This window comes from Dendrobates tinctorius, unplaced genomic scaffold (assembly GCF_039654945.1).
Source record: "Dendrobates tinctorius isolate UK_male_01 unplaced genomic scaffold, ASM3965494v1 ptg000021l, whole genome shotgun sequence".
Taxonomy (NCBI): Eukaryota; Metazoa; Chordata; class Amphibia; order Anura; family Dendrobatidae; genus Dendrobates; species Dendrobates tinctorius.
In genome coordinates, this window is record NW_027361689.1 from 34588060 (window position 1) to 34600586 (window position 12527).

Sequence of the window (12527 nt, forward strand, 5' to 3'; positions counted from 1 at the left end):
GTATGGTAGTATTATGTGTGCGCTGTACGGTAGTATTATGTGTGCGCTGTATGGTAGTATTATGGGGCTGGGTGCTGTATGTAGTATTATTTGTGCGCTTTGTGCTAGCTTTATGTGGGCTCTGTATGGTAGAATTATGTGGGTGCTGTAGGGTAGTATTATTTGGGCAATGTAGGGTAGTATTATGTGGGATTTCTATGGTAGTATTATAAGTGCTCTGTATGATAGTATCATGTGGGCTTATTTTATTTTATTTTTTTTTAATTTGCTTAAAAAAAGATGCAAAAATGGCAAAAATAGAATCCCCTCCTCTTCCCATATTGTACATATAACCAAATAATAAAGAATTAAAGTAGTTTTGCTTCATCCCTAATAGTCCAGACTGTTGGAATATGATGTCATTTATGCTGCAGAATTATGAAAAAAGAAAAACGAATTGTGAGAAGATCTATGATGGTAGATTCAGTCAGATTCTCGTCATGGATCGTTCTCAGAATTGAGATCACACATCAGACAGTGTGTGTAGGGGATGTAGCTCAGTGGTAGAGCGCATGCTTTGCATGTATGAGGCCCCGGGTTCAATCCCCGGCATCTCCAGCTTTTGTGTCACATAACAAGAGAACTTCCAAAATATTCCGAAATCTGATAAATGTGCGGAAATTCACCAGTCTTCTGTCTGGATGTAACACGAAGACCTGACTCAGCGCTAAATATCAGACAGATTTGCTTTTGTTGAGGATTCTATGTAGAATAACTGTCGGACACCAGGGGGCGCTGTAACCAGCACTATACATGTACAGACCGACATCGCTAGAGACTACAGAGGAGCAGATTGTGTTTGCAGACCCCTGGTCCAGTTACTCTGAGGCTGTGAAATGATAGCCCCCCAAACCACCCCCTACCTGCCGCTGCTCCCAGATTTGTAGGCTCCGCACGTTTCCAAAGATGCATATGTAATGCTGGCAGGTGGAAGGAGGTTCGCATAGTATCTGTATTATGCAGGCACTGAATGGTAGTATTATGTGGGCTCTGTATGGTAGTATAATGTGTGCTCTGTATGGTAGTATTATGGAGCTGGGTGCTGTATGTAGTATTATTTGAGCGCTTTATGCTAGTTTTATGTGGGCTCTGTATGGTTGTATTATGTGGACTCTGTATGGTAGTATTATGCGGGCTCTGTATGGTAGTATTATGTGGGCTCTGTATGGTAATATTATGTGGGTGCTGTATGGTAGTATTATGTGGGCTCTGTATGGTAATATTATGTGGGTGCTGTATGGTATTATTATGTGGGCTCTGTATGGTAGTATTATGTGTGCTCTGTATGGTAGTATTATGGAGCTGGGTGCTGTATGTAGTATTATTTGAGCGCTTTATGCTAGTTTTATGTGGGCTCTGTATGGTTGTATTATGTGGGCTCTGTATGGTAGTATTATGTGGGCTCTGTATGGTAATATTATGTGGGTATTGTATGGTAGTATTATGTGGGTGCTGTATGGTAGTATTATGTGGGCTCTGTATGGTAATATTATGTGGGTGCTGTATGGTAGTATTATGTGGGCTCTGTATGGTAATATTATGAGGGCTCTGTATGGTAATATTATGTGAGTGCTGTAAGGTAATATTATGTGGGCTCTATATAGTAGTGTTATCTGTGCTCTGTATGGTAGTATGGGGCTGGGTGCGGTATGTAGTATTATTTGTGCGCTTTATGCTAGTATTATGTGGGCTCTGTATGGTTGTATTATGTGGGCACTGTATGGTTGTATTATGTGGGCTCTGTATGTTAATATTATGGGGGCTCTGTATGGTAGTATTATGTTTTCTCTGTATGGTTTTATTATGTGAGCTCTGTATAGTAATATTATGTGTGCGCTGAATGGTAGTATTATGTGGGCTCTGTATGGTAATATTATGGGGGCTGTGTATAGTTGTATTATGTGGGCTCTGTATGGTAATATTATGTGGGCTCTGTATGGTTGTATTATGTGGGCTCTGTATGGTAATATTACGTGGGCCCTATTTGGTAGTATTATGCTAGCACTTTGTAGCAGTATTTGTTATGAACTGAACTTAACCCATTATATTGTGGACATTTATAAACAGTCCTACCTATAATTGCTCCAACACCACAGTGCTATACCATACTGTCTGTATAAGGCTATGTGCACACGGTGCGGATCCTCCTGCAGATTTTTCCGTGCGGATTTTATTAAATCCTCAGTTTAATGACCTGGATTTTTCCTGCGGATTTCTTCCTTTTTTTGCGGTTTTACTGCCGTTTTTATGCGGTTTTACACTGCGGTTTTCCACCTGTGGATTTGTAGAATGGAGCAGGTGGAAAACTGCAGCAAAACCGCACAAAAGAAGTGACATGCTGCTTTTTTTTTCCGCACAAAAACCGGGCGGAAAAATCCGCAGCATGTGCACAGCGGTTTTTTTTACATAGGCTATAATGGTACTGTACATCACCTGCAGTACTGCAGCGGCGAATCCGCAGTAGGAACCGCACCGTGTGCACAGACCCTAATGTTTCCACTCCAGGACCTGTCTCCTATAAAACTTATATTTTAAGATTCATCAGTTTTTGACCCACATTCTTTTGCTGTTGTAGTTTATAAGCCTGTAGCTTCCAGCTCCACCATTTTTTGAAAGGGAGTGCAGCTTATCTTGGAGTTGGTGAAGCTGAGCGCATTTGAAAAATTCATCATAATTTAGAGCACAAAAGTCATTACTGCTTCAGCCAATCAGTGAGCTCAGCGGCTCGTGCTGTCTAGCCAGGTAGCACTCATGCAGTTGTAGGGGATGTAGCTCAGTGGTAGAGCGCATGCTTTGCATGTATGATCCCCTGGGTTCAATCCCTGGCATAAAGAACCTTATAACATCTAAATTCAGAAATCTGAAAAAATGTGAGTAAAATTCCCTGGTCATCTATTTGGATGTAGCACAAGGATCAGACTCACTACTAAGTATCAGAACAACTAACTTTTAAGAATTTGATGTCAATTGTGTGTCAGACACTAGGGGGCGGTGTAATCAGCACATAGCACAAAGTATAAAAATGATTTTGTGATTTTTTTTTCTCTAACACTCGAAAAAAAAAATTTTTTCACAATTCTCACAGGGATAAACATGCGATCCTGTGATTGCACTGATAATGCACAGTACTACTTATGTACTGCTGTGTACTAACCTGTCAGTGTTTAGCTGCAGCCTATCGGGGATCTGATAGAATAATGTATAGGGCAAGAACAGAGGTCAAAGTTAGGACTTTGGTTACCGTAAGAATCCAAGCGGGGGGGTGCTGACAGAGGGAGCGACCTTCAGCTGTCGAGCTCCTTAGATACCTCAATCACTATTGATAACAGCATCTGAGGAGTTAAAGTGCTGGGATCGGAGATAGGTCTGGTCCCAGCACACACAGAAGGAGATCACCTGTGTATAACCACTGACTCTTGCTGCAGATGGTCACAACTTTTGTGCCCATGCCATCCCCCCAAAAATAAGATTTTTGAAAAAGAAGGATTCCCGGTGCACAAACTGAGCGTAAAATATGACCGTGCCATTATTAGCCTACAGGCTGCTTATATTAGTTGGATCTGGAGTTCTCTTTGCCTATTTATCATGACATGAGATCTCAATAAAAGATTCACTAAATCATAAAATTCTCTCTGCGTTCAGCCACCACTAGAGGGAGCTCCTAGCAAGTGATAACAGCTCCCACTGAACCCTGTGATAAATCAGTGAGCTCCCTCTAGTGGTGAGAGAATTGTGCAAAAGTGCTCAGAGAGGGGTTTCTGGGAATTAAAATTATTCCAAAAATCTCCTAATCAGAAATTTTTTTGTATGTTTTAAAATGTAGAAGGAAATCTGGATGAAGTGCCGCTGTGTTATGCAGATTAACACCCACCTGTCATGGTCGGAGATCTACCAATAAGATGCTACAGTCAGTAGGGATTGCAGCATTTTGGTGTTACAGAGTTGGGGTCCTCTTTCGTCCCACTGAACCCACAGCAGAGCAATTGTGGGGTGCTGAGCAGCTGTTAAGGAAGCTGCAGGTCTTATAAAGTCCACAAGAGGGCCTAAAATCTCTTCACACTGATTTGTAAAGACTTTTATCAATGGCAGCTGTTATAACCTGATATCACAAAACATCTGTTAGATTCACAGAACTCTTGCCTATAGTAGTATTTAAAAAATTAAAATGACAAAGGGAAAGTTAGGAGGTGTCAGGGTAATCAATTTGATAAAATATAAAATGGAAAATTGTGGAGTGAATAAAAGATAATAACCCTGCGACCAAGAAGCCGGACTGAAGTAGTGACCACATAATTTTTCAATATTTTGGGCTTTTATGGGAAAGGTAAATCTTATTATCGATGAATTCTTTCGATTTTCTTATACTTAAAGGGATTGGTTCCCACTGTACATTGCTGTAGAGCGCCCCGATGGTGCCCGATACAAGAAGAAAGGTAACTTACCTACGGGATCAGGAGAGATGCCGCCTTTCAGCCGCCGCTGATTGTTTGCAGCCCATCAGGGGACATAAGCACCGTCACGAGACTGTCAGGGGGCGCAGCGCTCAGAGATGCTCCCATCCGGGAGATGGGAATTAAAGTAGTTTTGCTTCGTCCCTAATAGTCCAGACTGTTGGAATATGATGTCATTTATGCTGCAGAATTATGAAAAAAGAAAAACGAATTGTGAGAAGCTCTATGATGGTAGATTCAGAGTCAGATTCTCGTCATGGATCGTTCTCAGAATTGAGATCACACATCAGGCAGCTTTTGTGTCAAATAACAAGAAAACTTACAAAATATTCAAAAATCTGATAAATGCCACTGCCACTAGGAATTTTGGGGCACCCTGGAGACTCCGGACAGGCTCCACCCCAGCGTCGCCTCCACCCTCGAACTGTCCACAGTCAAAAGATTGTTTAAGCCGCCGCCACGACAAGGTAGACTTTTGGCCAGGACCTACTCTACTCTAACCTATTAAACATTTGTGAAAATATCCAATACAATTTAGGTATATTTTTATTTATTTTTCAATTTTTAAAATGACCAATAATATCACATACAGGGGACAAATACCAGCGCACCATGACTAGACACCATATTACCACCACTTAGTGACCTATACTACCACATACAAGGAACAAATACCACCGCACCATGACCAGACCACATATTACCACCACAGTGACCGAATAATACCACATACAAGGAACAAATACCCCCGAAGAAGCCAACACGAAATGCGCGTTGGGGCTGCGTTCTTGTGAGTCCCTGACTGAGGCATTATGGGTAAGAGCAGATTTTACACTATATTTTGGATTGTGGCTCTATACTAATTTACAGTCATATGTTAAAGTTTTTAACTGATGGACTCAGTTATATTTCTGGATTCAAATGAGGTTTATTGTACTAACAGAAAATGTGCAATCTGCATTTAAACAAAATTTGACCGGTGCAAAAGTATGGACACTCTTATCATTTTCTTGATTTGAACACTCCTAACTACTTTTTACTGACTTCCTGAAGCACAAAATTAGTTTTTTAACCTCATTGAGCTTTGAACTTCATAGCCAGGTGTATCAAATCATGAGAAAAGATATTTAAGGTGGCCACTTGCAAGTAGTTCTCCTATTTGATTCTCCTATGAAGAGTGGCATCATGGGCTCCTCAAAACAACTCTCAAATGATCTGAAAACAAAGATTATTCAACATAGCTTTTCATGGGAAGGATACAAAAAGTTGTCTCAGAGATTTAACCTGTCAGTTTCCACTGTGAGGAACATAATAAGGAAATGGAAGAACACAGGTACAGTTCTTTTTAAGCCCAGAAGTGGCAGGCCAAGAAAAATATCAGAAAGGCAGAGAAGAAGAATGGTGAGAACAGTCAAGGACAATCCACAGACCACCTCCAAAGACCTGCAGCATCATCTTGCTGCAGATGGTGTCACTGTGCATCGGTCAACAATACAGCGCACTTTGCACAAGGAGAAGCTGTATGGGAGAGTGATGTGAAAGAAGCCGTTTCTGCAAGCACGCCACAAACAGAGTCGCCTGAGGTATGCAAAAGCACATTGGGACAAGCCAGTTACATTTTGGAAGAAGGTCCTGTGGACTGATGAAACAAAGATTGAGTTGTTTGGTCATACAAAAAGGCGTTATGCATGGAGGCTAATAAACACAGCATTCCAAGAAAAACACTTGCTACCCACAGTAAAATTTGGTGGAGGTTCCATCATGCTTTGGGGCTGTGTGGCCAATGCCGGAACCGGGAATCTTGTTAAAGTTGAGGGTCGCATGGATTCAACTCAGTATCAACAAATTCTTGACAATAATGTGCAAGAATCAGTGACGAAGTTGAAGTTACGCAGGGGATGGATATTTCAGCAAGACAATTATCCAAAACACCGCTCCAAATCTACTCAGGCATTCATGCAGAGAAACAATTACAGTGTTCTGGAATGGCCATCCCAGTCCCCAGACCTGAATATCATTGAACATCTGTGGGATGATTTGAAGCGGGCTGTCCATGCTCGGCGACCATCAAACTTAACTGAACTAGAATTGTTTTGTAAACAGGAATGGTCACAAATACCTTCATCCAGGATCCAGGAACTCATTAATAGCTACAGAAAGCGACTAGAGGCTGTTATTTTTGCAAAAGGAGGATCTACGAAATATTAATGTCACTTTTATGTTGAGATGCCCATACTTTTGCACCGGTCAAATTTTGTTTAAATGCAGATTGCACATTTTCTGTTAGTACAATAAACCTCATTTGAATCCAGAAATATAACTGAGTCCATCAGTTATTAGATATATGAAACTGAAATAGCTGTTGCAAAAACCAAAATTGTTATAAAGAAAAAAGGTTAACATTAATAGGGGTGCCCAAACTTTAACATATGACTGTATATGCGGGTTGTCTCTCATGGATACATTAGAGGGTATTTGAACCCTCAATAATGACTTTTTATTATCTGTGACCCAGCCATTGAGCAATAAAAGCACCTTAAAGCATATTGTGGACTCCACCTCTGTGTATTAGTTGTTTCTATGTATATAGAAATACATTGTATACAGCAGTGTATGTCTTTGTGCTTGCATTCTGAATGTGTGACCACCGCCTCACTTTACATAAAATTCTCATAGAGAATCTGATAACTTTAATAACAGTTGACTCCAGTCTTTGCGTTAGGCTGTGTTCACACGTTTTTGGTTTTTTTCTCGGATTTCTCAAAATATCCGCTCGAAGAACGCCTAAAAGAAGCTTCCCATTCATTTTAATGCATTTTGCACTTTTTGTGCATATTGATGCGGTCTTTTCTGCTCATTAATTTGAACTTGGGGGCCGCATTCCTTGAAGGACAAAGTTACATTTTTAGTGATACCGTTTTTTATTCTATACACCTTTTGAACATTTTTGCTGTGTTTTTTTAAAAAATGTTTAGAGCTTGGATGTGGCGATAACTACAATATGAGTGCACATTTGTTATGTCCCCTTATTGTAGTTATGTCCCCATACAGTTCCCCATATTGTAGATATGTCCCCATACAGGTCCCCATATTGTAGTCATGTCTCTATATCCAGGTCCTCATATTGTAGTCATGTCCCCATATTGTTGTCATGTCCCCATCCAGGTCCCCATATTGTAGTCATGTCTCCATATCCAGGTTCTCATATTGAAACAAGGGAGGGTGAACCAAAGAAATACAATCATAAGGTCCATAGGTACTGAAAAAATAAAATAACCTTATTGATCAAATTTCACAGACAAAGGTGGACAGGATAACAGGTGGGCAGATAAACAACCATGCACTGTGGAGGGCAGGTGCGACCAGCAATGTAATACAGTTAGAGGTCAAAAACATAGACCACATTGGTATCAAATCCACTGTGGATCACGTAAAATAGTACATACTCTACATAGCCAAAAATTAGAAAGATAATTGAGTTAGATATCAATAAAGCACACAGGATAAGTGTGTATTCAACATATTTATACAGCTGACCAAAAATATAGAGTGTACTGGCCAATGTTACCTATTAATAGTACCTGGCAGAGAGTAGCAGTGGAAATAGCTGGTCAGTCTTTACACCCCGACGCACGTTTTGGATAAAAGACCTTCCTCAGGGAGCATGGAAGTGTCACCGATATGTGGGTTTAAAAAGGCAGAGGCCCGGAAGTCAATTAAGGCTGGAAGCCAGCAATTGTTGACGCGTCGTCACCCAGCAGCCAAACCAGAAACACATGAGGCCCCACGTGATCTGGCACCGGGTGCATCGCAGGCACAGAAGCAGATAGGGGATGGCGGCAGTAAGGAGGTGCACGCGCACTAGTATGCAACAGATGGAGGACCATATAAAGTACTGGCAAAACCGGCGTACATACAAAAAAAAAGAATATACATATCAGCAGCAAACTAGTGCATAAATATATATAAGGGCTGTCAATCAGCCATCAGAATTCACAGTACCACAAAAAGTTAATATAATAATACAAAATGATATAAATGCAAAAATTAATAAAGCACAAGGCTGCCAATCAGCCATCAGAGGTTTAGATCCAAACATGATAGAAATTTATATAGGAAGCAACAATACATAATATCAAATACAATTACAGACGGGAGAGATTCTGCTAAATCACCATATACAGTTAATATTTGGTAGATAAATCCTAATTAAAATGTACAATGCAATGGATGAACCACGAAGGAAAAAGACAAAAATATTATAGCAGCTATTACTGGTTATATTGAATATATAGACGTCCATACTTGTATATAACATATAAGCACTTGCAGATGATATCAGGATGGATATTGTATATAGAATATAAGGAAAGGACACAAAAATGCCTCGATACACAATAAATATTCTATATTCAAGCATTAACCGAAAATCAGTGTATACAGTGCCGTCAGTCAACCCCCAAACATGTTACAGTATATATTATTATATTATCATGAAAAAAATTTGTAAAAAAGTTTTTTTACATTTTTACGGAGGCGACCTGAATACACAATATCCACCCAAAGAGTTATTAGATACCTCATCAAAATTGTCAATATACAAGGACAGAAGAAGACCATATATATATATATATATATACAGCTCTGGCAGAAATTAGGAGACCACTGCACAGTGTAATAGAAATCAGCTTCTCTACATGTCTGACAGCCATTCCATTCCAGTGTCAGTTGAATTACAACCAGAGTCCACCTCATTCTACTTAATGTGCTTCTGATTAGGTGATCATCGGAACCAAATCTTATTTAACGAAGGAAAGTATAAAAGACCTGCTGTGGTGGTCACAATCCTCTTGCAATAGGACAAGCTGGATGGCAAAACAAGTGCTAGTAATATCCCAAAGGTAATAGGAATTAAAAAATAACATAACCATGCGAAAGGAGTTGAAAAGTCTTCAGTGAGGAAAAGAAGGGCTCAATTCTGGCTTTACTAACAGAGGGATACAGAGAGCGTCATGTTGTCTTAAAATTTCTAAGACAGCAATCCATTACAACAAGGTCAAGCAGCAGACATTGGGGACAACAAAGCTACAGACCGGCAGAGGGTGAAAACGACTCCTCACTGACTGGGATGACCGTCATCTTATTCGAATATCACTTGGCAACTGCAGGATGACATCAAGTGACCTACAAAAGGAATGGCAAATGTCAGCTGGGGTGAAGTGCACTGCAAGAACAGTTCGTAACAGGCTCCTAGAGGCAGGGCTCAAGTCATGTAAAGGTAGAAAAAAACCTTTCATCAATGAGAAGCAAAGGAGAGCCAGGCTGAAGTTTGCCAAAGACCATAAGGATTGGACCATTGAGGACTGGAGTAAGGTAATCTTCTCTGATGAGTCTGATTTTCAGGTTTGCCCAACATCTGGTCGTCTAATGGTTAGACAGAGACCTGGAGAGGCATACAAGCCACAGTGTCTTGTACTCACTGTGAAATTTGGTGGAGGATCGGTGATGATCTGGGGATGCTTCGGCAAGGCTGGAATTGGGCAGATTAATCTTAGCGGATGACGTATGAATCAATCCGCATACAAGGTTATCCTGGAAAAACAGTTGATTCCTTCTACTCAGGCAATGTTCCCCAACTCTGAGGACTGGTATTTCCAGCAGGACAATGCACCATGCCACACAGCTAGATCAATCAATTTGTGGATGAAGGACCACCACATCAAATCCCTGTCATGGTCAGCCCAATCTCCAGACCTGAACCTCATTGAAGGAAGATGAATAGTCACAAGCCATCAAATAAAGTACTGCTTAAATTTTTATACCAGGAATGACATAAGGTCACCCAAAAGCAGTATGAAAGACTGGTGGAAAGCAGCCAAGACGCATGAAAGCTGCGATTAAAAATCATGGTTATTCCACAAAATATTGATTTCTGAACTCTTCCTGAGTTAAAAGTATGTAACGATAAAAAAACAGAAAATCCCATTGTAGGATTTTTAAATAATTAATTTGCATTCTATTGCATGAAATATTTAAAAAATGGGAGAAGGAGGTGATTTTATTTTTTGCATTTTTTACATCTTTTTTTTTAAGTAGAATGAAAAATAGAATCCAGTCATCCTCCTGGTTGTCAGAGGGTGGCACGCTCCTGATAATTCGGGGTGGCGGCTTGACTTAGCTTCTGTTCCTGCAAATCTGGGGACTTCGGAAGTTTTGGAAGTTATTTATAAGTGGAAAAAAAAAGTCCGGGGCCTCATACATGCAAAGCATACGCTCTACCACTGAGCTACATCCCCCATATAGGTGCCTCATCCCCATGCCTAAGCCATAGATGCATCTACTGCATGTAAAGGACCATTGCACAAAGAAATGGGAGCAGCACTTACAGGCTTTTTGCTGTCCAGCTTGTAAGTGCTGCTCTGATCCTGTGATTTTCCAGTGCTGCAGAGTCAAAACTGCCTCTGTCTGCAGCATTATAAAGAGCTGGGAAAAGAATTGTCAGGAGTGCACCACCCCCTGACAACCAGGAGGCCGAGGAGCGGTGTGCTCCTGAAGATCGGATCTTGGGACAAATCCTTTAACCCCTTTACCCTAAAGGGTGGTTTGCATGTTCATGACCAGGCCAATATTTACAATTCAGACCACTGTCCCTTTACGAGGTAATAACTCTGGAACGCTTCCATCGATCCCAGTGATTCTGACATTATTTTCTCATGACATATTGTACTTCATGTTAGTGGTAAAATGTCATTCATATAAAAAAACAGAAATTTGGTGAAAATTTCGCAATTTTCCAACTTTGAATTTTTATGCCCTTAAATCACAGAGATATGGCACACAAAACACTTAATAAATCACATTTCCTACATGTTTACTTTACATCAGCACAATTTTGGAACGAAAATTTTTTTTTAGTTAGGAAGTTATAAGGGTTAAAAGTTGACCAGCGATTTCTCGTTTTTGCAACACCATTATATTTTTAGGGACCACATCACATTTGAAGTCACTTTAAGGGGTATATATGATATAAAATACCCAAAAGTGACACCATTCTAAAAACTGCACCCCTCAAGGTGCTCAAAACCAGATTCAAGAAGTTTATTAACCCTTCAGGTGCTTCACAGGAATTTGTTGAATGTTTAAAATAAATGAACATTTAACTTTTTTTCACAAAAAAATTACTTCAGGTCCAATTTTTTTTATTTTACCAAGGGTAACAGGAGAAATTGGACTGCAAAAGTTATTGTGCAATTTGTCCTGAGTACGCTGATACCTGATATGTGGGGGAAAACAATGTTTCGGCACATGGCAGAGCTCAGAAGGGAAGGAGCGCCATTTGACTTTTTCAATGCAAAATTGGCTGGAATTCAGATCGGACGCCATGTCATGTTTGGAGAGCCCCTGATGTGCCCAAACAGTGGAAAGCCCCCACAAATGACACCATTTTGGAAACTAGACCCCTCAAGGAACTTATCTAGATATGTGGTGAGAACTTTGAACCCCCAAGGGTAACAGGACCCCAAAAGTTATTGTGCAATTTGTCTTGCATATGCTGATACCCCACATGTGGGGGTAAACCACTATTTGGGCGCATGGCAGAGCTCGGAAGGGAAGAAGCGCCATTTGACTTTTTTGGCTGAAATTATTATCGGACTCCATGCCGCGTTTGGAGAGCCACTGATGTGCCCAAACAGTGGAAACCCTGCACAAATGACATCATTTTGGAAACTAGACCCCACAAGGAACTTATCTAGATGTGTGGTGAGCACTTTGAACCCCCAAGGGCTTCACAGAAGTTTATAACGCCCGGACGTAAAAATAAAAAAATCATATTTTTTTCCACAAAAATGATATGTTTGCCCCCAATTTTTTATTTTCCTATGGGTAATAGGAGAAATTGGACCCCAAAAGTTGTTTTTCAATTTGCCCTGAGTAAGCTGATACCCCATATGTGGGGGTAAAACACTGGGCGCATGGTAGAGCTTGGAAGGAGCACCATTTGACTTTTTCAACGCAGAACGCTGGAATTGAGATCAG

General features: G+C 40.5%; 1 non-coding gene across 1 annotated transcript; it reads left to right on the top strand.

Annotated features, from left to right (window-relative positions):
- The first annotated feature begins 525 nt into the window (after window positions 1–525).
- On the top strand, window positions 526–597 carry TRNAA-UGC (transfer RNA alanine (anticodon UGC)). Its single transcript has one exon. It is a non-coding gene; the product is annotated as a tRNA-Ala (tRNA).
- Window positions 598–12527: the final 11930 nt, after the last annotated feature.